Source organism: Rousettus aegyptiacus, unplaced genomic scaffold (assembly GCF_014176215.1).
Source record: "Rousettus aegyptiacus isolate mRouAeg1 unplaced genomic scaffold, mRouAeg1.p scaffold_m13_p_16, whole genome shotgun sequence".
Taxonomy (NCBI): domain Eukaryota; kingdom Metazoa; phylum Chordata; class Mammalia; order Chiroptera; family Pteropodidae; genus Rousettus; species Rousettus aegyptiacus.
The window spans coordinates 30,978,259-31,005,262 of NW_023416291.1; positions in this window are offsets into that span (position 1 = coordinate 30,978,259).

Here is a 27,004-nt window from a genome sequence, read left to right on the forward strand (position 1 = left end):
TCTTTTCAAACTTTTTAAGTTCAGATCCCCATAACACTTGGTTTCTTACCTGTTATGGGCATAGAACATGAAAAATGATCGGCTCTAAATAGAAGGCAAGAATGCCAGGTGATAGCTCTCTGCAGGGTGTGCTGGGGAGGAGCAGAGGTTCAGCATGCAATAAGATTGTTGTATAGACACTGAATTCAGAAAAGACATCAGGTCTTTGCTATTCAAATTTCAGATAGGCCTTGATGGACTTTTCTAAGAGCAATCATCAGGAAAAGAATACCAAAGGAGATTTCCTGAATTATACTGCTGTATATCAGAATATTAGTAAAGTTTAAATAGGAAGTGAACTTCAATATAAAATAACATTAAATTTTCTGCCAACATAATAAGGTGAAGACTACAACTCAATTTCTAGATTCTGGTACAGTTAAAGAAAATGAAGAAATGACTTTTTTTCCTTCAACTTAATTTTGTGGAAGTAAATTTGTACATATTAGAATGTTTAGATTATAATGAAGTCATGTCACCAACAGCAAAATCCTAAATTCTAGAAGATTAACGAACAAGAATATATTTCTCATCCCTGAGGTGCTGGTTGGCCATGGTCTGCTTCCCATCATGCACGGAGGGTCTCAGCCTGGCAAAGACAGTCTCTTGATGTGTCATCTGAGGCAGTTAGTGTAGCAGAAGAAGGAAATGTGGCCAAAATCCAGGGGCTCTTATGCCCAGAAGTGACACATATCACATTATCTCTCCTAAGTTCAAAAATAACAGTGTGATCCTACCACGTGTTTAGGTGAAGAGCACTGATGAGTACTACAAAGTTCATTTCAGCTATACAAACTACAGCTTTTCAATTTTCCTCAAAGAACTGTTTGCATGTTAATGCAAAAAAAGTATATCACCTTTCTATTCAATTTAGAATATTCTCAATGAACACACTAATCTCTTTTTTGCACCATTTAACAGTACTTCCATTTTTCCTGCCTGCCAACAGATAAGGTAATAATTGTTTTTCAATTTCCCAAAGATTACTTGTCACCATAGACATTTTATCAGGTTTTAGAATTGTATGCCAAGGAAATCTGAGTATATATTTTACTTCTTTTATTGTCTCTTGCAAGTGTAGAGGCTATATTCCTTTAGATGCTGATTTTAATGAAGTGCTTTATAAGAGTTTTTGGTGATTTATGCTTTATTTTGTATTCTGTTTTTATTAGAAACAGGCCAGTGGCTTCTAGTGTTGGAATTGGAATTTGGTTCACTGACAGTGAAATAACAACCATTTATCTTAAACTTTCAATCCATTCTTGTTCTCTTCATTATTTGAATGTGGATAGGGTCCATAAAAATGAAAAGTGGCTTTCACACTCCAGAATAGACATTCCACTTAAAGCTTGAGAGCCAGTAGAGTGTAGTATTTAAATACATACATTCGGAAGCCAGACTGCTTGTGTTTGAATCCCAGCCTTGTCACTGTGTGGCTTTGGGAAAGCTGAGTAAATTCTCTGTAGTTCAATTTCCTCATTTGCGGATGATAATAGTAACTACCTCTGTAGATTTCAGAGTCAGTGAATGAATTTTAAATGAGCTAACGCTTGTAAAGTGTTGAGAGGGTTTTGTCATATAGTAAGTTCTATAGGGGCTTTGCTCTTATTATTTTGATTTTTACTGCTATCATTTCAAATAGAGAACCCTAAAAGAATTTTTGCCAATCAAATAATTTTATTGTATTATATAAAGTAATGGAATTGGCATGAGTGATCCCAAAATATAATGTGACTGGAAATATTGTCACACTGATTTTAAACTGCTATGTCCTGGAAAAAGACAGAAAAAGTTAAGTAATTTGTATATAGTTATGTAGATCATAAATAGTATTGTATATGTACCAAGATGGTTCGGTGAAAAACCAGAGCTCAAAATAACCTCAACACTGTTATTGAGAGATGAGGTCCAAGTAGGTGGTTGATAAAAAGTAAGCTTTATGAAGGAAAAGCCAGCTGAGTTGGCAATGACAACTGAGAACAAAATTATGTTATTCTTAGCAGTATAACAAGAGTATTACTTCAGGGCTGCTGATCTGACGTTAGCATTTCTAAAACAACCTCTTCATTGGAAAACAAAGTAAATTCACCATCCAGTTACGTACAAATACATTACCTAATCAAAATAATTTGTGTTGAAGTATTTGCTTAATCAAAATATTTTACACTAGCTTACTCTCAGTTTTGCTTCTGTTTTTCTAATATATGATTCTCTTTAACGCTAACAAACTAAAGATTCTTTCTCCTTATTGTGTTTTTCAATGTTGGCTATCTTGAAAATTAATTTTTCTCTTGTAGAGCTATTCTTTTTGCCCACAAATCCAAGTATCTTGAGAAACAGAATCTTGATCCTTGAATATTCTCTAAATGTGGGACATACGATTTGGTTTCTATAGCTGCGATCACGTCTTTGTTTTCTTGTGGAAAGTTTATCTCAGCGAAACAGATTTTGGATTAGGCATCCAGAATATGTTTGAACTTATTCATTAAGATAGAGAACTCAGGATGGATGGGTTAGGAAAAGAGAAATAATGATGAATTATCTTTAAATATATCGAGTTTGAGGTGATTATGGAAAAATAAGTGGCCGAATCAAGAAGACATTTTCATATGTGGATGTAGACCTGGAGAGGAAGGACTGGATTAGAAATAAAGATTTAGATATCATCGGTTTGGTAGTTAAAACCAATAGATGAAATCACTGAGGAAAAGTTTGTAGAACAGCCAGAGAAAGATGATCCAAGATTAAGATAAAATAGTAGACTGAGTTTTAGACAGAGGCAAAAAGGGTGCTGTTTTGGAACTTAAAGAAGGAGCTCATGAACAAAGAAGAAGATGAATAAACAGAAAGTGGTCAACAGTGCTAAATGCTAGAAATAAGCTCAGATGAAGTATGAGAAGCAGTCATTACACAATCAACTAGTAAGTTATAGGTATCACTAGCCAGAGAAGTTTCAGTGGAGTATTCACAGAAACCAATTTGAACTGAGCTAAGGAATGAAAGTGAGGGAAGAAAGAAAAAGGCAATAAGCAAAATAATTACATTAACAGAGTTTACTATGAAGAGGAAAAGACAAGGAAAAAGCATAATAGGAATCTGTAAAAAAAGTGTTTGGCAAGGGTATGTAAAACACAGACAATAATTTCTATCTTGCAGGCTTGAATTTTGAGTTAAGTGGCATAATAATAAAGTACTCAGCAAAATGCCTGCCACATAATAGAGGTTCAATAAATTATATTCTTTGTTATTTTTATCGATAACTAATAATTATTTTTATATATTCATTAGCCAATGGTAATGTAGTTTATATCTTGTGTAACCAATCACTCTCAGATGACTTCAAGTACTGAGAGGCCAGTGCCTCATTTATAGCACAGAAATATAAGGACAAAAAGGAAATGTTACTTATTGTAACCTTGGGCAACTAAAGTACAGCCAGATTGTTGTGGAGGAAGAAAAGTGGCATGAATATTTCTGAATAAAGTTTTCTGAAGAGGGTGTGGCATTACCCAAGGTAACCTTACTCTCTTCATTTTAGTCTTTGTAACAAATTTAACAAAAATATTATTTGGATAAAAAAACACATTTTTTATTATCATAATGGAAATGCTCTTTATTTTTGTCCTAGAATATATGGGTTAATTTCTCCTGAGAAGCTGTATGCTTATGAAATCTTTCTCAGAATCTCCCAAATTTGTGAAGAAGGCTCTCAATGAGACATCGTGAGCTTCTTGGTCCTTACGAAGAAACAAAAGGAAACTCATTATGCTCATTCCTAGATCTATTTACAAATCATTCTTGGACCGCAGAAATAGCACAGCCATGAATTCATCATTTTAAGGAAATTCCCTACTTTGTTTCCTTTGCTCCAGTGTAACACGTGTTTGTTCCACAGCACTGAGCTTATAAATTCTTATGATTCCTTATTTGGAATTATCCTTGTGAGTCAAAACCAGACCATAAAATCTGTAATGGTACAGACTAAACATGAGCAACATCCTTCCACTACCCTGAGCAGAAAAAGAAAAACGTTCTCTTTTGCTGTAGTGGCTTAGGAGAAGATAAATATTCAAAGAGAAAATGAGGCAGAAACTTTAACATTTTCTTATTCTTTATTCTTAACTTTGGATTGAATTCAATGTCAAGTTGATAAACATGGATATTTTATCTTTTATTGTGGTAATTTTATCTCTATTGTAAAATCATTTTCATTTGTAAGACTCTGTTACGGCAAATAAGATTCTTCTTCTGTCTGACCATCTGCTCCATAAAGAAAACAAATATTCAAGGAAGCGATGTCATAAAAATGCCTGTGTGTGGTCTAGGGCCTGCTTAACGTAGAATCATAGGACTCCACAGTACTTCAAGAGATTTTTCAGTTTATTCCACAACCTCCAGACAAGAGTTCACCTAAACCCTCTTGGACAGACCATTTTATAAAGTGTCTAGATCAGGCGCTTGAATAGTTATCCTAACTGCCAGTGAGTTTATTCTCAGGTTTAAGTTTCTCTTTAATATATCTTTGAAAAATGAAATTCATATTTTATGGTAGGCCTTACATGGAGAACCTCTGGCTATTTAATGCTTGCTATGAATAATTTTTAACACTCTTAATTCTTTGAATTATTCACCAAATTATACTAAATCAGTTATCTTGTTGGATAATCAGATACTTTAAATGCAAGTAGAACCTTCAAGATTGACAGGGCAAATAATAACAGAGGAGCAGAGTCCCAGTTTTTGTCAGTGTGTGTGTACTCCAGTGGGAGTGAGGGGATGGGCATGTGAGAAAAAAGTAAGGGTGCGGCATCTGAGGGTAGAAATACTAGTCTAAAGATTTTTAAATCACAATTTATGAAATTTTAAGTCAAATAAAAATGTTTGTTTTAGAAGCAGGACAGATAATATTTGCAAGCTAATTTGATGGGCACAGATGACAAAGGAGCACATTCGTTTTTAAAAATATAAATTTGTAGTTCACTTTGAGTGATCTGAAGGTAGCAGACTTGTTTCAAAGTTTTACTATTAAAACATGGATGTGAACTCTTTAGCAGAAAAACACAAGTGCCCACCAGTCTACCTGTTTCTGGAGTTGTGCCAAGAACCTGGCCAGGTAGACAAAGGTGATCAAGGGGCCCAACTTGCCCCTTTGAAGTATTATTGATTGAGATGCATTAAGAGCCAGTCTTCAAAGACTGATGCTTCATCATTGTTGTGATCCAATCACTGGATTCAGCTGCAATTTATAGGCTGGTGATGTTAAATCAGGAATGGTTTCGATGCTCCCAATTAAGCTTTACAAATGAAATTGAAAGTTCAAAGTCGCCGGCTGCCTGTAAAGTGAGTTGGCAAAGTTGGGAGAAAGCTATGGTATTTTGCTTTGAAGTTTGTTTTGTTTGCCAGTGCATCTTAAAGAGTTGAATTTAATGGGAAACTTGCTTAGTATTTTATTTTAATTTTTTAGGGCAATACGGTCTGGGTTAAAAACACAGTTTATATTTTACTACGTTCCTTTTAAATAGCAGGATGGAATAGTGCTAGCTTAACCTCCCCCCCCAGCATCATCCATTCGTGCCCTCTCACACATACCTATAACCTAACATATTTGAATCCTAGAAGTGAATTGAATTTCCAGATTTACCTTGGCCACCCTGTGTGTAAGTGTCTGAGATTCACTGCCACTGAAGCCGTTCATCACACATGGTTGGCTCCCCATCTTATAAAAAGCTTTAGGGAAGGAAGGTCAAAAGTTGCATTTTCATGAGGTCCAGAAGGAACAAGAATTATAAATTCAGATTCCAGGAAATAAGTAAACTAGCACAGTAAATAAAATCTAATGATTTATAAATAAAATCTAATGAGCCTCATTTGATCAAAAATGACATAGAGGAAAAAGTTTCTGTTTTGTAATAGAGTTAGATTCTTAAATATGAAAGTGATCTCAGAGTGCACGCTAATACTATTTTTTCAAAAAAATGATCGAATAAATATTGGAAGTGTGATTAAATATAGGCCTATAAAGGAATGCCGATGTTTTATTTTGGGAGGGACGGGGGAGAAAGGAAAAAACCCAACAATAACCTGGCACTGCTTTTAATGTAAACGCTTTATAGTTTATTATGCAAGTGAAATATGAGACAGACCCTAGAGGCATTGTACTAAAGCACTTCAAGCAATTCTTTGTTTCATTGGAGAATGTATGCCTTTTCCCCCATTCGGTCTGCCAGCGGTAGAGGTCTCGTGCTTTTCTATTGCTGTCTGTGCCTTTTAATATGTTTTCCAAGTTCAAGTCTATTGCTTTCTCCTGATTCTCTCCAAATGGAATACGTTTTATCTTGTTAGTATAAACCTGAACTCTCTGAAGAATACATCAAAGATCTCATGAACTCTCAGAACTTTTCTGGGAGGTGGGGGCATTTTCATCTGCTGGAGAAGAAAGTCATACTGTGAAATATGAGTAAGTTGCTAAGAGCCCAGGGCAGAGCTAGGGCAGGAACTATAGTTTCCTGACTCCTAGCCCAAGTCCTGCTGCCTGGTCCGGGGCCACCCCAATAAAAACAGTGGCAAAAACAAACCGTGAAGGATCTGGGCTATGAAAATGGTGATTTTTCCTAAGAGGCAGATGAAGCAAGAAAAAAAAAAAGGCTGCCTGTTTTACACCTAACATTTCAGCTGTACTTTACATCCCAATGAATCATCAGAAAAAAATGCTCCCAATAAAATGTTAAGTTCAAAGCAGACTTCCATTCTAAGCTAAGGTGACCTCCCAGTTGGAGCATAGACACACTCTTTCCGCTGTTGTTTCTCTGACATCATCTCAGGGTCTGTAGTGGATGACAAGCTGCTGGGGAGTTCTCAGTGTATTTTCACACTCCCTGTGAGTGATCGGAATTCCTCAGTGTGGCATGTCAGCCAGTGAATGAGCAGTTATCGCAGTCCTCGATCATTGATTTTATTGTAAACATATAAGCCTATATTGTTATTAGGGGAGAAAATGGTAGAAGGAATACAGCAGTCCCTGTGTTTTCAAACATGCTGAGGGCAGCACTCGAACTCTAACCTCTGGTGGGTCCCCTCCTGAAACAGGGAAGGGCGAGGACGTGTGGGTGCAGGGAGCCCACATGTGCACGAGCTGCTCTGGCACCGCAGCTCCAGGAGGCTGGCCTTCGCAACGCTGCCAGAAATGGAAAGAGCAGACAGACACAGATGGTGTGTCTGTGGAAGCCAAATCCAGTTGTATAGCCTTGATTTTTTTTTTTTTTTGTCTCTGCTCCTATGTAGCCCAGATGATAAGAAGACGTGAAATTATCTTGTATGTAAAAGGAGCAGTTTTAAAAAGTGTGAGATACTTTTTGGCACGGAAATGTTTTATATGCTTCCTCAGAGTCTCCTTTGATTTACTTAGTCTTCCTCCGATTTTAGACAACTGCACAGTCTCCAACAGAATAGATAGATCTTTTAAAATAAAATCTAACGTAGGGGCTATCTGAAAATAAAAAAATGTCTGATTTTTAATTAGGAATTGCAAATAATTAGTCAATATGTACATGCTGAGTTTTGTTTTCTAAATCACTCCTTAGAGTGACTTAGAGTCACTCTTAAAGGCCACTTGGCTGCTTTTCACTTTTTTTTTTAATTACATCTCACTTATTAAAGAAAACATAGTTATTGAGCAGTATCTCAGCCTTTTAATTTTTTCTAAATGCCACTAACATCACAGCTCAGCATTCCCCAAATGATAAAAAACGAACAAACAAAAAAACCCAGAACAGTTAACAAGTCATTTATTATATCTCAACAGAGGTGAGAATTCTAGCCTGACGTGCTCTAGAATATTCCTTAATTGTGCTTGGTTATATTAACATCAGCAAAAAGCAACAATGCTGACCTCCTAATTATATTGTTCTTGGCTAATAATGAATGATATAGTCCTTGCCTCATGCAGTTGTTTGTGTACTTAACTTGCAAAGCCTGTTCTTGCCCTCTGTACTGAACAATGTTGATCTTTATAGAGAAAATGCTTTGCCGTGGATCAGGACTGGCCTGATGCACCGGGTGGGGAGGAGGGGTGTAAGAATGCCCATGTTTCAAGTTTGTGGTATGAATTAGAAGAAATGGCATAGAGTAGGTACTTTTTAAATTAAATAGATTGGGGTGACATTGGTTAATAAGATTATATAAGTTTCAAGTGTACGATTCAATAATATGTCATGTGCATGTTAATAAATGATAAAATATTACTTCTGCCTAATCTACTTTATGTGTTTGGAAACACGTCAGGTATTTCATGGGAGTAAGCTGACTACTATCATCCTTAAAGTCTTAGTAAAAAGAACAATAGAGTGTGTTTGTTCATATTAAGATAGTTGTATAGTCTCTATTTTATTTACATTGGATATTTTTAAATGTTAGATTTAAAGGCAAAGAAATTAACACTCAGAGAGTTTGTGACCCAAGATAATCATTATACAATCTAATTTACTTTAAAATACCTCAACACAGACAGTATGGTACATATATTTACTTCAGTTTTCACTAGATAACTGTTCATTAATAATTTAGGTATGCTCTTTGAAACTCCAAGTGATTAGTTAGCTTTCTTTTTTTTCTTTTTCTTTTTTTTTTTTTAAGTGCTGGATTAGCATTTGGGGAGGGGGGTAAGCAACAAACACAAACAAAACAATAACAACAAAAACTGTAAGCCCACACTCCAAATCTATAGCTGTCTTTATCTTCCCCAAACACTAACTGGTTGCCGAATAGCGTGGATGTGCCAGAAATTACTTCTCATTGGTGAAAGGGAGGTGCTGAATGTAGGCAGATTGGCTGGATAGACTGTGCAGGCGTTCCTGGCCTTGCTTTAATAGGGTATGAAATACAGAGCCCGGTAGCACATACCACTCAAAATGACACTCAGGGTTTAGGTCTCCTTCATTCTGCTTTAACCACTTATGACTCCTTGGGGGGGGGGGGATAGTTAAATTCTGTCATTAGTTTATTTTTACAGCTGTCTTGGGGAAACTCTTATGCAATGTGCTGTCATATCAGCATATACAGAGAACTGGGCTTTATTGAGCTTACATAATAGGTTGAATGACTGCTTTATTTCCTGGTTAATGATAAATACTTAATGTCTGATAGAAGTTGGTATGAGACTTTTTTTTATTGTAGCATGCTACTTGATAGTGACCTTGCAACAGGAATGTGTGTGAGGTGGGGGAGAGGGTGGGGGAGATACCACCTACTTCTAAGTATCTGAAAGTACACACTATTTTTATAAAACAACTGAATAATTCTGATAAAATAAATTGACATTGGTCATGATCCCACCTAGTCTGTAATGGATCCAATGACTGACTCACTGGCTTCCTTATGATTGTGATGCCTCTTGGAGAGTCTTCTCCATGTTTATCATTGATTACAATCCTGGGAAATTGTTTATAAGTACTGAGCCTGGATTTAGGAGTAATGACACTGACAAGGTGGGATGAATCTGTCACTTTGACTTTTCAGATTCCCTGGTCTCCAGAAGCAGCCTGTGGTTTATTGTGCTTTGATTGAAATTTCAGGCTTGTGGTTTAATGCTTCTGTGAGAATGGTTTGGTGAGACAATCGTTGCGTTAAGCAGGCCTTGTCATTCATGAACCTTTTCCTTAAAACTTTCTACATCTGCTTAACATGGTTGTGGCAAATTAATCTCATGAGAAACGTTTTTACCCCTCACGCATATCATATTACTTGTGGGAACTTAGGTTCCAAGAGAAGCAAATCTAACTTCTGTCAGCGAGGGAGCTAACTAGTTGAGCAGAGGAGTTTCATCAATCACAGTTCTTTCTCCTCCCTCCCCTCCCCTTTTTTTTCATTTCTCTCTCTTTCAAAAATTTACAGTTGAGTTTTAGAATCTGTATAATATCCCAGCTCCATAACGAATATAGACCACCACATGGTTACAGAGATGGAGATTTAGAACTGATTAACTAAGGGACACATTTGAATTCCTTTCAACTTGATTTCCATTCCAAATAAAAGGGGCAGGGCTAGCTCAGAAGTTGCTGCCCTAGACCATAAACGTGGCCCTGGGGAGGTAATGGCAGCTCATTTCTCTAAGGAGTTCAGAGTCAGGAAATTTTTCAAGTCTTTTAATGGGTAAAGAGTGGGGAAAAGAATTGTGAGTGAATTTTATTATGGCTCTCACAGTTCGGTAATAACAATCTAAATAATATTGTCACTAAATATTTTTCATATGTATTTACATATCCAGAATAGCTAGGTCACATCTGTTGTCTAATTACTTAGAATAATTATAGATCTTCAAATATTGTGAAGTCATTATTTTTTTAAAAAAAATACGTGATTATAAAGTTTTCTGTCTAATAAAACACTTGGATAGTGTTTTTTCTTCAATCTTGTATGAATCAAAGAATTATTTTATCAGTATATAAAGGACAAGAGAATTTTTTTGAGAGGGTAAAATGTGCTAGGCAAAATAGATCTGTTATTAGACCCTTAGGATAACAGTTGGTGAAGAGTGAGTTATTTCCAAAACTATAGAGCCAGGGCTTTATACTTGCCAATCCTGGCACACAGTTTAAAGTGTAGATAAATTGAATTGCAGGGGTTTTATAAAGGTGCACAGAGAAAAATGAAACACATTTGGAGCAGATACAAGAGCCTAGAGCTCAGGGAAGAGTTTTCCTAAGTAAGATTAATTAATACTCATAAAGAGTTGATTACTTTTACAGCCAACTTGATGGTTACGATCAAATCTATGGATGTAGATCACAATGATTAAGAGTGCCCATTTTGCCCCCTCTTCATACTAGACAGGATGAATTGTCACTTGTGGATGGACCTCTGCTAGATCCAATTGCATCATTCGCTCAGCTTGATTCAAGTGAGTGGTACCATTGGACGTTCTTAATCTAGCTTTTATCAACACTTGTTTGCCTTAATGGTAGGAAGCTTACAGAGTACTGTGATTTAGGATATATATACATATTTGTTTTAGATATTGGGGAAAAACTTTTTTCTACCTGGAAGAATAATAGCCAAATGAATGGAACAAAAATTGTCCCCCTAACGTTAAAAGAGTAGTTTTAAGAATAAATCAACCACTAAGAGACTCCTTTTAGCATCTCTTAAAGTCAACAAGCATCTCTTCTTACTCTTTTAATCAATGTCAAACATGTAATAAACTTTCTCATAGCTGTTTTGTCATCAATTTGGATTATATTGATTATAAACTAATTTTTAAGATGCGATCTAACGGATTTGTCAAAAATTTTTGTCAGTTATTTTTTGAGTACATATTATTTGACAAGTTTTCCCATGAGTATAATTATGTAAAACACATATATAAAGGAATATACTATATCTTTTCTTTTCTTTTTTGGAGACAATAAGAGGAATGTTGGCGAGACTATGGTGATAGAAATGTGGAATGCTCAAGGCATGGACTAGAGTGAGGCTAGTAAGGCACTTGCTTTGGTGAGTATAATATGTAAGAGGGACCTCAAAAACTAGTAATCAAAGTAATATTTCAATGCAGTATTTTAAAAAACTAAAATTAATGCAATAAATCTATGTTAAACAAAATATGAAAATTTTAAATAAATATGGTATTAGTATTACTTTTTTCCTTTCACCTCAGACTTCCATGTAGCTTGCTCAGTACCGTTGAAACTCTATTCAGAAATTTATTTTCTAGGAATCAAATGAATTTTGAAAATAAAAAAATTATGATTTATTCATTTTAATATTTGTCATATCAATTTTACTTTAATAGATATTCCTATTTATATAATTATATAAGTGAGCAATGTATAAGTGAGCATTTAAGAAAATAAAAAGAAGGGAGATAAAGTTGCATGTCTCCAAAAAATTTTAAAGATTTTAATTATTTTTTAAATTATAAAGTAAATATATAATTATTATAACATATTCCAAAATATAGGTAAATATAAAGAATAAAATTAAATGACTAATAATTCTAGAAAAGTTATAAATATTTTGATGTGTTGATATCAAGAATTCCTACTAAGCTTATACACAAATCATATTTTAAAACAAAATACTTTATTTTTAGTTTCAAAATTTATTTTCCCATCAGAATGAAAATTATGGGCTAATGGGTATATACAGTTTCGAGACCACAGTGCAAAACTACTTTCTTAAATTTCCTTTAAGTTATTGCCCATCCTTAAATAGTGTGCGGGTGATCCTATTTCTCTGGAAATGTTCCAAATGTTATTCTTTTCCATCTTTGACAACACTCTGATCTCATTGTTTTAACTGACCTTTTTGCTTTTAATTGAATCTTTACTTTTAAATTCATTTTAAGAGCTCATGGTATGCTAATAATAAACCTTTTTTTCAATCATGTATGTCACACTTTATTATTTATCATTTTTAAGATCCTCTTTTGGTTCTCTTTATATTAAAAATCATCCTGGACAAATTTTGTTTCTATTTTTGAAAATTCGTTTAGATCTTTTCTACAGAGTTTGTGTTTTGATGCTGACAGACCGGAAGCTTCATCCTGGTTGAGTCTTTCTTTGTTCCCAAATGCTTATAATATAGTTCATTTTTCTTCGATATATTAGAATTTTTCCAGAATATACCTAGATTTTGATCTTTTATCCTGGTAATTGTATGGGAACTTATAGTTTTGAGTCTTAGTTCAGTTCATGAAAGTTTTATTTTTACTATTTATTTCCATTAGTCTGCTCTTTCATTTGCTCTTCAGAAGCACTGATTATCTGCATGTTGATGATTTAGCATCCATCCTTTTCTTCTGGGGATTCCCCTATGCTGTGGAAGGTGTCTTTAAGACTCTCCTTCACATTACTGATATGCATATCGGCTTTTATGATTCTGCTACTTATGGCTTCAAGTGTATTTTAAAATTTTAATATCACATTTTTATTTCAAATTATCTCACATATCTTACTTATGTATATTTAAATGTCTACTTGCTTAGTATGCAATTCCCTATTACTCCTCTTTTTTTCCTTATTTCATAGTAATCGTATTTTATCAAGATTATAAAGCAGACGCTATCTGAAATTTGCTTTGGTTTTCTATAATATCGTTTTATATTATATATTATTTTTTGTTATTGCTAGGGAGTGTTTTCATAGGCATATACAGGGTTTGTTTTGTGTGTATGGTGTTGCTTCAGTTTACTGATCCTTAAAATTTGATTGTTTTATCTTACACAAGTATATTGCTTTCACAAAGGAGTTTGCTGAATTTTCTGATGTCTTTTCAATTTACATTTGGGTACTATTGAAACTGATTCTTAAATTTCAATTAGAGGTCTCGTTTGCTCTTCATTTTAGAAGAGTGAAGAGGGAAACACAAACGGGAGATTTTAAAAGGGGGGTTTTGCAAGATTTCTTCTAAATTTTTGTGTAATTCCTGTGTACAATTCCAGACCCACTGTGCTTAGTCAGGTAACTCATGAATAAATCTGTTTTGTCTTTCTTCTACTGAGAACTATATCAAATATAATATAGTTCTGTAAGACTATTTCTCTGCAGTCTCTGATGCTACTGTCTCTCAAACTGCATGTCTCTACTTAAATGCCCACTCACACCTCAAAATCAACACATTTAAATTTGTAACATTTATCTTTCTCCAAATCATCTCTTCTACTTTGCCCTCTATCCTAGTGAAGACGGCTAACCACTTGGCCATGGTCGATCAGAACATTTTTACTCATCGTTCTGTTGTCACTTCCTCAATATACTGATTTCTACGGTCAACTTAATTTCTACGGTCAGTTCATCTGGATTACTGTGATAGCCTCCTAACTATCTCACTATCTCTACTCATGACCACCTTCAATTCCTTTTTTCCACAGTGTACAAAGTGATTTCTAAAACAAAATCCTGCAACGTTACTTCTTATATTAAAAAGAACATCTACTTATCAACCTTCAAATAAAGCCTACAGTTTAAAAAATAATTTTTCCTTAGTTTGATGCCCTGCTTATTTGTTCAGGTCTATTTTATATTTGCCCCCTTTTCTAGTTCTGATCTGGCTATAATAAACTATTTCACCTCAGAACAATTACACATGATCTACATTCTCCATAGAATATTCATGCTTAATGCTTGTCATTTCCTCTCCTTCCTAAATAGATCTCTTTTTTTTACATCCCTACATTACTCTGTGCTTCCCACAAGGTAGTACCGTTCCTAATATATTGTCATTGCTTATTTACTTATTTCTCCTAGAAAAAATAAACTCTACAAGGAGAAAAACTGTCTGGTCTTCAACAGCAGGGAGTCACTTCTGCCACCACCTGGGAACTTTCTGTTTTTTTGTAGGCACTTAAAGCTGCCCTGAATATTTGCCTCTTCTCGTTGTCTATAGTGATTTTAATTGGTTATTCCCTTTTTGTCCGGTGACAGAAATTCTACATAAACCAACTTATTGTCAAAACTGAAATGTATACGAAGACTTTGGTGCAACTAAACATGGGGAGAGCAAAAATACAGCTAGATCCCAAGAGGAATTGAAAGGAGGGCATTAAGCAGAGTAGGGTCTCCCTGTCTCTTACTATCACTGTCTACACACATCAGCCTGTTCATTCTTTCTTGCTGGAAGGAGGCTTTCTGGACAAAGAGAATACCTGGCCACCTAGCTCCCACACACGTGTTTGTAAGTCCTTGAGAAGAAACAATTGACCTAAATCAGATCGATAACAGACTCACTATGTTATAACTAGGTCTGTTCTGTGTAACTACACGATGGAGTGAAGTGAAGCCCAGCACCTTGACAAAGACTGATAGGCTGATTAAAACGAAATTTTTACTGAAATACAAATTTCTCAAATCTGACCAACTTTCATTTTCTGATTTCTCCAAAGAAAGAAATGATTCTGAAATCAAGCAAGTCCCCAAATTTCTTTTTTTCTTCCAAGGCCATATTAATTATTTGGGAAATTTCTTTCCAAGTGAGCAATTGAGATCTGGCATTCTTTAATTGGGCCCACTTACACTGTATCTATTACATTACTCAAAGTTTCTGCATGATGATAACTTGCTCTTCTAGCTTCCAGGACTGTTGCAGGTTTTACCTTATTTTTCCTTCCAGAATTTGTAGAGGTAGGAGTGAGGCATTTCTGATTCTAATAGTTCCCTCAGACTATTTAACTGGAGAGGAATTCATGCTTCAAAATTAAAACCACTTAATTTTTTTCTCACCATAATAGTATAAGGTTTGAATTAGAAAACAACTACACCTCAAATTAAAAGTTATCTTAAATATTTGGAAAAACACTTCAGACTTCACGCTAGATAAATTCATTGAAGAGTACTAGGAATAGAAGATAAAGGAATTGCTCTTCCTCTGAAATATCATTTTTCATTACCTTAATTCTAATCCACAAATCATCACTGCTCTTTGGAAAGTCAAGTTTATGGCTCATTGACAATACAATTATTTTGAAATAGAAACAATAACAAACATACGTTTTCCATTAGTATGCTTCAATATGGAAATTTTCTTTGCTTTTTACAATGAATTATTCTGCTTTATACACATTTGTATTTAATTAATATGGGCATAAGACTAATGAAAAATTAGGCTGGTCTTTGCTGTTTTCAGAATTGAGAGAAGGAAAATCTGTACCAATATCTCTTATTATAGACATCTGATAAATACATACCAGTTGCAGAAAATGCAGCATATATTTACTATCGGAAAATATAATATTACTTATTATACAACTGTGCATGTATTTGTGTTTGTCAGTATAGGCAGACCTAGACAACTTTACATTTTAAAAGTTTTTTTTAAAAAACAATATTTAGTACACATTTCAAGAAATTTATGCTAAGATTTTTATTTATCCACACTAATTTAAATGTATAAGTGATAACAATAAATTCTATACTTGCTACACTTTATTTGTATATAACTTTAAAAAAAAGCACTTAATATTTTTAAGAACACTGTTTTTATAAGAAAAACAGAATTCCAAATGTTTGCATGGTATTTATCTTTGTTGTTTGGAGCTAGCCAGAGAATGGCAAAAGATAGGAATTCGCATGTGATTAAAACATTTGGAAAGTAATTCTCCTCCTGAGACTATATACCAGGAATTCAAAATAATTTTCCTTTCTTTGGCATCTTTCCTTCCTCTACCTATCTCCCTCTTATTCATCCATTAGGAGAACATAAAGTATGACTATATGAAAAATGATATAAATGGAACCATTTCAAAATTGAAGAGCCTCCATTCCAGAGAAACAATCTTGCACGTCCGATTTCTCAAAACTTTGGAATGTTTAAACTGGATAGAATAACCTTTGGATGGGACCAAGCCAACACTGTATTCCAAGCAACTGTTTGTAAAGCTAATAGGAAAGCAGATGTCTTATGAGGACTGAAAATTAAGACCATTCTTTAGAATCAGCACCACCATGTACAGCTAGAGAATAACTTAGCTTATTAGCACCTACAGAAATTCCTTCGTTAGATGATTAGCACCAGTAGAAATTCCTTCCTTCTAATCATATAATTATTTCCCTCCCCATTCTCATAAATATGAACACAAATGGGTTTCTGCCTGAATCAGTGCTTCCCAGAATTGTAATGCTTTCCATTCTCAAATAAACAATTATTTCCTCTCTGTGGCTTTTATTTTTAGGTTTAACTCCTACAACTCATTCATTCGAACTCAAATAGTTATCGAGCATCTATTATGCTCTGATATGGACATGGTGCAATTTACCAGAGTATGGTATCAGTTTTTAAAGTTTATGGTCTAATAGGTGTGTGACAGCCCATATATAAGTAGACACATAATAAGAGGTCCCGTCTACCACAAATTATGACAATTTCTACAAAGGAAGAGAAACTGTAATGTGATAGAGAATAACGGGAGCTACTTTGGATGGTGCAGTTATGAGAGACTTTTAAGAGAAGGAAACATCATGTTGACATCTCAAGAAAGAGAGTGATGCAGACTTTCTAAAACCTGGGAGGAGTCGTCCAACCTGAAGAAAACCTTAAGGCAAAGGCCTAGAAACAGGAGAGGATTTGCCCTGCTCCAGAAGCATAAGAGACTGCTGTAACTGGCAAAGAGGAGCCAACATTGTGCTTATAGCGGTGTGACAAGATCTGATCTGCATTTTTAAATGGTCACTGGTGATTTTGTAGAAAATAAAAATAAATTAGGATGTGAAAGCATGGACCCAAGGCGGAGGCTATTTGCAGCAATACACAAGAGACACCTTCAACGGATCTCTCTGGGATTCCTTTAGGCTTTTCAAATATGTGAGCAATGATCATTTTAAGAAATCATTTTTTATATTCTTTCCCAGAACCAATTTACCTGAGAAAGCTTCCTTCTCAAATGTTTACCTCTCTCCCACCCCAAAGCCTGCCATGGACATTATTCAGATTATAAATTATTCAAGGCACCGATTAGAGAGCAATTTAAAATATTGATATAGATTTTGAGAGTGGAAATTATTTTACTAACTGAATAAAGTCCTTTTGCAAGTCAGGTGATTTCCAAATGTCCCTTTCAATAAAACTGCAGAAAGACCCAATTGAGTGGTTGACTGATCTTTATAAATTTTTTCACAGACCACTTTGTGATTTTTGCCATATAATTCAGGAGTTCAGTGAAGTTGGTGATGTTGCTATAACTGATTTTCATTGTCATACGTTATTTATGTAAAAAATTTCACAGTGTTTGTCCATAAAATGTGATAGATAAAATAAATCATTGATATATAAAGATTCTCATTTTAGGAATAAGTAATACTTATCTGTGTATATATGAACCAAGAAGACAAAACTCCACTCAGAACATTAAGATATGCATTTTAAAATTGTTTTTTGTTTTTTTATCAAAATGTCTAATATGTTGATATTTTGATTAATTTTTTTTACCAATAATAATTGTATTTATAACCAAAGTTGAATTTTTACATCCTTGTGATTATAAGAAATTATTAAAAATTAAATATGATACATGTTTTAATATAAAAATGATATATAGATCACTAAGTAATTTTATATTCATTTAGAATTCTGAGCAGAAATGAAATAAAAATATAAGTTTAAGGAAAGAAAATACAAAATAAAATTTCCTAACGTTAAGGAATTATTTGCTCATTTTTTTTTTTCATGGTTGGTGCTGGTGCTGGGTATGAAATTGCTGTTATTAGGTTCCATGTAACAAATTTATTTTAAAATGCAATATTTATAATCTTACAAAAATTATATCCCTTCCAGTTAATTAACTTCATGATAAAATCTTTAAAATGGCAATTCAGATATTTGCTATGGAGTACATAAGGTTTTCAAATTCTTTAAGGTTATATGTGAAAAAAAAAGTTTAAAAAATACTTAACCACAGAATAAATAATGGTGTCATCGCTTAGGGTGGTGGTAACAAAGATAGAAAGAAGTGGTTGGTTGTATTAGAAATTGATTTTGCCATTGAAACTAACGGGATTTAGTGATGGATTGAACATGGGTGTGGAGGGTGAAGGAGAGGGAGTAAATTAATGCTTGTTCCTTGGTATTTAGCTTGAACAATTATTAATACTTTTCACGAGCTGAAGAACACTGGGGAAGTACCAGATGGAACCAAGGAATTAAAAGCTAAGTTTGAGATGCCTATTTGACATCCACATGGAGATAACAAGTGTCAGTTTATATGAGTCTACAGTTCAGGAAAGAGGCTGCTTCAACATGATTAATTAGCACATGTGCTTGAGCATTCTAGGTCCTCATACTCAGCCACCACGATATACAGGTGCAAGTTTCAACTACTGAATTAATAAAGTTAATATCTGAATCTTCTTTTGTATGGCATACATATAGTAATTATCAGAATAATTTAGGGGACTTAACTAAAATATTATCAATGTGTTATGAAGGGGATTTGGGGTTTATTTACCTTATTCTCTATATAGAAAAAGGGAGAAATGTAAACATGTTTTGTTGTAGCTCTGAAAATTAAGTTCTTTCCTTATATCTTTACATAATGCATAGATTCTTTCATTAATCTAGTACTAGGCTATGATTTTCAATAGTCTGGAAAATACTCACCTAAGTACATGTCTATTTTATAACTTGATATTTCTTTAAGAGAAAGAATTTAAAAGTTAAGAATAGACAATATTTATTTAGAATAAAAATGAAATTATGAGAAACTATAATTTTTAAAATATTGACAAATACCACAAATATAGCAAATTCCAAAAAAAGTAATAAATTTATTAATAAACTTCAGGATGCATGCATAAATTTTTCTGAATTTGGTTATGATTAATAATTCTGACAAACATACAAAAATAATCTGAAAATAAATGATAATACGAGAGCATTTCAGGTTTTTTTTAATGTTGTCTCATCGCTGTATTGCAAGGGTTCTCAAACCCCGGGCTGCAGACCAGTACAGGTCTGTGGCTTGTTTGAAACCGGGGCGCACAGTACGAGCTGAGCAGCTGGCAAGTGAGGGATGCTTCATTTGTATTTGCAGCTGCTCCCCAGCGCTAGCATCACTGCCTCATCTCCACCTCAGACTATTAAGCATTAGATTCTCATAGCAGCACAGGTTCCTGGTACTAAAAAGATTAGGGACCACTACTATATTGAACAACATATTTATATAACAATTAGTCTGATACTGCACATATTGACCCATTGCTACATAGATGTAGAAAATTTGTCAATGGCGCATATTTTTTATGGTCATTTTGTTCTTCTAGTTTCCAGCTTGCATGCCATTTCACCTAGAACCAACAGACATTGTCAAGACAAGATGCATCACAAATGCTAGGGTGCTATGGATTTATGAGGGGGTCAAGGTATATAAAATATACTAGCTCACATGGAGGCAAAAGTTGCAGTTTACAAATCTTATAATTTATTCTATGAGATTTTCATCAAAAAGGAAAAAATATGGAGTATTTATAATTGTACATTTTCTATTATTCAATATATATCTGACAGGAGATTAACTTCCGGCATTGATGACAATAAAATCCTTCACTTATATTTCAGGTTCCCAATTAAAAGAAGAAATTTCCACACATTTGTTTCTGGCTTGACTTATTTTATGTTTAGAATTTTAAAAGCTTACTTGAATCTATATTGTTGAACAATTTAAAGTTTTCATTCCCCTTGAATGCTATTGATTTAGAAGTTCAATATGCTTTTATATCTCTTTCTTGCATTCTTATTTATGACTCTTTGTAAAAATAATTTGAAATTTAACACTTTTTTAATTCAATTACTAATACTTTTATACCAATATACTTTCTAATTTAATACATATATTTTAACAGTTGACAGACTCTGTGTTAGTGTGTATAACACTAGTTTTGAGAACTTAAAACTTACTAGATTTCAGTACTTCCTACAAATCTGTTATAACTAATTTTTTTACACTTGATTTTTACTCATGAGTTATATTTCAATAAGAACTACAGCTTTGAATATTTTTTGCAGAAAAATAAATATTGCATAAGAAGTTCATTCTTTTGTCTTCATATATGAATTATCACTTAGCTTTAGAATTCTAGTGTCATAACATTTTATATAAAAATTTACAGATGTTATTCTACTAATGTTACTACCCTGTGGTCTATGTGAAAAATATATTTAACACAAGCATTTTCCTTGTTTATGTTGTGTTGAATCTGGTTCGTTGTTTATTTTCTTGGGATATTTGAAGATTGGGGTATTTCTAATTCCAATATTGAATTTGAAAATACAGAGGTTTCTGACAACTTAAGAAGAGTACATTCAGTGGATTGGCATGGTGAAACCCAATTGTAATGGGCTAGGGAATGAGTCGTAAGTAAAGAATTGAAAAGAAAAAGTGTAAACAAACGTTTTCAGAAGATCTACAGTAAAGTAGAACATGGAGCATTGGAAAGGGGCATGCGAGATCAAGGATTAGAAATAACAATCATGCGTTTTGCTAATTAGAATTACCCAGTGGAGAAGGTGAGTCTGATAATGCAAGAGAGAGAAACAAGACAAGTGTAAATTCTGAATAAGGAAACTGTCTTTGGACCTAGAACACAAATGGAGAGCTGCTATTTTAGAGCAAGAGGACACAAGACTCCATTGTCACACAAGACTGAAAAAGGAATAAAGGAACAAATGCCATTGGTGAGTAGGTTTAGAGGTGGGAAGATAAAAGTCTTACATGTGATAACCTCTGTTTTTCTCAGTGAAATTGGAACCATGATCATTAGCTGAGAAAAGATGGAGAAAGAAGTGTTGGCAGCTTAATAAACTGCAAGAAGGTGTGAAATAACTTTGTTGGAGAAAGAGTAAAGTCTGTCAGAAGAACAGAAGAATTGTTTAAAGTGATACATTTAAATTTAAAGTGTCCACTCAGTTCTATTTATATATAAGTATAAATATAAACACAAACATTTTCTTTCACAATAAATGCAGTATTTTTGTGACTATAGTCTATGCATTTCCAATTTAAAGACAATCATATTTGACCTTGTTTTACATATTTTATCACTGTAGGATAATAGATGTTAGACAACAGAAAATGTGAACCAGGCTAAGTGACCTCTGGGTATTCCAGCATTATTTGAGGTTTATCATTCTGATTTATTCATGAGAACCCAAGATTTATCATAGAATCTGTCACAGGATAGATATCACCACAAATCCTTTTTTACAGAGTCCAGTTAGATACACTTTCTGCAGGACGAGACTCATATTTTTACCTGTGTATATTTTAAGTAATGGGAAATCACCAGATGCATGTAAAACCCTAGATATTTAGTTTATGATGAACTTGAATTTGTAGAAACAAAATACATTATTTTAAACTTCTAGCTTCTTATAGTGAAAGAGTTTGATTATAGTTGTTTAGAGTGTATTTTCATCTATATTACTTCAACCCCAAGTGTAATAAAAGTAACAATCAAGGTAATAATGCCACTTCAAAATTAATATTTTTCATAAAAGATTATTTTTCTAATAAAATATGAGATCTAAAACAATACTTTTGACAAAAATTTTAATATATGAATAGATATTAAAAACCAAATATTTTAAAGAAATAATTGAATATGTTTATATAGAATAAATAACTACAAGATACAATACATATGCCCCAAATGTGCAATATTTTAGACTGGATTTTTGGCATGGACATATTGAAATTGCAGGTTTTATATTAACTTGTCTAGTCATGTAAAGAATTATTTTTTTCTTCTCTCCCATGATACTTACAGTAGACAAAACATGAAGAAAATACACTAAAAATAATTTGTCGAAAACTATACATCAAGATTTTATGAAAACTATAACTTTATTTACTGCATCATCACTAATAAAACTAAATTTGAGATTACAGCATCATCTTTAACATTTCTAAAAATGGATGACATTATTTACTGTTATGTAGAATTTTCTTCAAGATGATCACTTGTTTCTGTAAGATCTGAGATTAAGTGACAAAATGTTAAACTGTCTACTAGGTAACATTTTGACGGAGAGACATGTTTCCTTCTTAGTGGTTTTCATTTCATTTTAAATTCAGACTAAATTCCATAGATTAGCCATGTTTCTACCTTACTATTCTAAAAAAAGATACTTTAAAAATTCCTACTCCATATTTCTACCTTATCAAGTTCACATCTTATGTTTTGATTCTTCAGGGTCTATATTTTTTTTCTACCTAACCCTGTTCTGCTTCATGGAGTATAGAATTTTTCCTTGTCTTTATTTTAACATTCAGTGACTTGAAAGTGAACATTTAACTCAGTTTGGTTAAATTGAATATTTCTGTGATGACAGATTCCAAAAGTTGAGAGAAAGTAACCCAAATATATTAATACATACTATGCCTGTAACATATTTTCTTTATGATTTAGTTATAAAATTGAATCCAGACAGAGGTCAAGCTGCGTTTTCTGATACAACAATTTAGTAGATATGCTTGTTAAAAATCTTATTTATTTCAAAGACTTGAAAAACTGGTTTTCAAAGAAATGAAAAGCAGAGAGAAGCAGACCTTGGTTCAGGGCCTCTACGATGTGAAGAGCTGTTCACACTGCATAGATTGAATCTTGGAACAAAAAGCATTTCGGTGTTCTCCCTGGCCTGGCTCACATCCCCTTCAAAATCAGAAGACTGTCAATAACTATGTTCTTGCTGCCAAAATTAAACAGCATTTTGTTCCACTTCTGAAATTTCAAGTGAAAATAAATTTGATGTTTCATTCTCAGAATCAACAATAGTAGAAGTAAGAAGAGTCTGACCTTTTCCTTTGCACATTGACTATGAGCAGAAAAAGAGGGCAAAAAAAAAAAAAAAGATTTAAAAGCTTTCAACTTCAAATTTTTTAAGGTTCTTTTCAAACTATGTGAATCAGGCAACTTTGCATACTAGGTAATTTTTTTTATTCATTCTTGCTACCTTTGGCAGAGGGAGAAAATTACACAGGAATAAAGAAATCACCATACAATAGAATGCTTGATTCTCAAATAGAAAAGAGTCCCACATATTTTCATCACCATGGGATTAAAACATTCAATATTGGTTATAATAACCATTTGTGTCGTGGCTTACTTTAGGGAATTTGTATTCCTCAAAATTGTGGGAAAACATAAAATGTGTTGGACAACAGATTGCTGAGTGGCATTTAATTCTTTTTAAAAAAAAGTCATTCACTATTTTGTATAGAGAGTATATTTTATGATTTATTGATCTGTCTGTATATATGAAGCAAAATTCTGATATAATTTATGTACCAAAACATTGACAAATTATGTTTTCTGGATGACTAGAGAGAAGAGGTAAAAATAGGGGATGTTTTATAGATTATAAAGTAATGGTGTTTGCGTTCTGTCTGAATTATTATCCCTTAACCACAAATGCTTTATCACATTTTGTTGTCAATTTATTATATTGGAAACTCAGTCTTACTTGTTTGCCCTGATATCAGATATTCTTGCTCTGTCTCCATTTCCTCCAGCTCATCTTCTTAATCTCCTGCTTGAGCCCCTTGTCCTCTACCTATGTCTTAAGTATGGATTCTCAGAGGTTGTGAGCAAAGCTCTCTTATTTACTCAGTTTCATATTTTCCTCCTATTTTGTTATCTATTACGACATCACAGTGAGTCCCAAATTTTTATTTTCAACTTTTCTGAGGGGCTGTCTCCCAAGCTCTCAGTATGTGTAGTTCTATTTTCTCCAAAAGCCTTTTCCTTTCTCCCTCCTGCAATTTCCGCTTGGATGGAAGGCATCTTTGTCCATGCAATTGCTGTGATAGAAACCTGAATATCAGACTTCTTCTTCTCATATTTCACAGATTTAATTACTCGGTATAACTTACAAATTCTATGTGTTTAAAACCTCAAATCTCTCCACCATTCCCCTTCCATTTTACCACTATCTTGGTTTACACACTGACTTCTCTAACTTGACATAATGTAACTTTCCTCCCTGGTCTCTGCTGCAGTCTTGTTCCCACTCTGGCGGTCTTTTCCTTTCAAACACTAAGGCCTAAAGAATGTTGAGCGTCAGACTGGATTGGTGAGTCTTGCTAGTGAAAGTAGACGGTATCGGGATGTCTACCAGCTAAAGAAAGATGTCAGGAAACTTCCTCCAAGAAGATGAGAAGATGAAGCAGAATGGGATCATTTAATCAGCAGGTATTGTAATCAGCAGGTATTCACAGGAAAAGTAAATAATTTACATTTTTATTCACTATAAATTTTATGTTGTTCTTGCTCCTCAGGTAAAGTACAGATATTATTTAAAATTCCACTTTATCTAAGAGAAGGGTTCTGTCTTTAACTTCTCCATTATTCCTAAGATATCTTTATTTTATTTAACTTGTTTTTAGTGTGACCATCTTTCTTTACTCAATACTTTCACACCAAATATACTGAGATTGGATGAGAGAATGGGTATTATAGCAAGATTAACATTTTACTCATGTCTGTACCTATGTATATATGTCCATATTTTTGTATATATATAATTGCTAAGGATGTTTGACATATAAAATATACTTATTTTACATAGAACTATGTTAAAGATACACTTGATAAACAAAAAGGCCATGTGATAACTAAATGACTAAATCATAGTGTTTGAATATTCAAGAGGTGGAAATAACTGATCTTATAAGGGTATTCATCAAAATGAAATTTTACCTGTACTTTAAACCTATAGTGTGTCAGTGACATTTAATGAAATTTTCCAGAGCCAAGATGACCAAAGGATACCAGAAAAAACAACTGATGAAGGTATTTGTCTATTAATGTGTGCAGAGATAATAGACTATAAGAGAAGAGAGACTCAGAGCAAACATAATACCATGAATGGTGCCTAAGTGAAGCATCCAAAAATGCATTTAGAGAGCACTAAAGAGAAACAACTACCTCTATTTTAGCAAAATGAAAATGTACACAGAAGTGCCAGATGTAATATAAGTTACCAATCAGTAAGGATCATCACAATTAATCGTGACAAATGTTTCACATCAAGGGGTGGTCCAGCAGCAATTTGTCTTAGAATCATTTGGCAGCTCAGTGCTCAGGTTTCCTTTTATTCTGGAGATATGGGACTTAGCAGCTGTCCTTGAGCCAGATCTCGCGTCCCACACATGGACTCATGCCTGTCATCATGATGTGTGATGTGTGTGTTGCCAGGCTTCCCTGTTTGCCCCAGAAAGGGAAGGATCCAAAGAGTAAGGGACCCAATGGGAAAAAATCCCTGGTCAGGACCGGGATCAAAGATGTACTTAAGATGCACTGTGGGCAGAAACTGACCCACAGCTGTTGTCTAACTGACCTCTGAATCTTGCTGATGAGAAGTTTCAGAAAGGTGAACAAAATATGAAAGATATCTTTTATTTCTGGTAATTTCTTTTGCCGAAATGGCTATTGTTAGCTTCAGCTGAAAAGTTATATTAAATGTTTTATTTTAAAGTTATGTGAAAGAGAAAGAGTGCTAATAGTGTACATTTATACCCTTGATGTGTTTTTAGAAATTACCAGCAACCTTAGGGCACCATATATTTAACATTAAACTTTGGAAAACTTTATTTGTGACCAACTAACATAACTCCAATAAAAATGAAAGACACTTTTCTGCCTTCTAGTACTGTGGAATATTGTTTAAATTTGATGATTTGAGACCAAAAATAGTTATTACTGCCAATACAGATACATATAAACACACCTGTGTGTGTATGCAAACAAAATGACTTTATGCTATATATAAACTAAATATACGTCCTATATGTTTATGGGATTTTGTTTGGATACAGTAAGTTACTTTCAATCAAAATTGGCTGTATTTCAGCTTATTCAATGGAGATATTAACATATTGCTCAAAATACACATTTTTAAATTATTTCAAAAACTGTATATAATTCACTAGACATTTAGAAAATATTTCTAGAAATGAATGCTAATTATAACAGTTTTTCTAAGATATTAAAATTAACAGGGAAAGAAATATAGAGGATATAAAATTTCAGAGATCAATACAGATGGGAACGATATCGAGCATATAAAATCACATTATCCTTATTCCTCCTTTAAATCTTATTTTTTTCTCTTAGAATTATATTTTTCCTTTTTCCTTTTTGAGATTCATAGTGGTCTGTATTTTTACTAAAACTTTATGTATTAAGCTCTGGAAAGTGTCAGTAAAATTCTTTAGTCCTATAACCTCTTTGAACCACTATATTCATGGTGATTGGATTAGTTTATCATTCAGAATGATGGGCTTATAATTTTCTTAAGACTGTTTTCATGGTCATGAAGGATGAATAGTTATGTATGTTTGGAAGTGATTGGGGACTGAAATTTAATGGCCAGGGTTTGAGAACTATCAGTATCACTATTCGTGTCAGCTTGGTAAGTCCTCTAATATTTCTGAGACAAATTTTCCTCAGATGATCACAAACAGGTCACTAGATAGTCCTATTGAGAT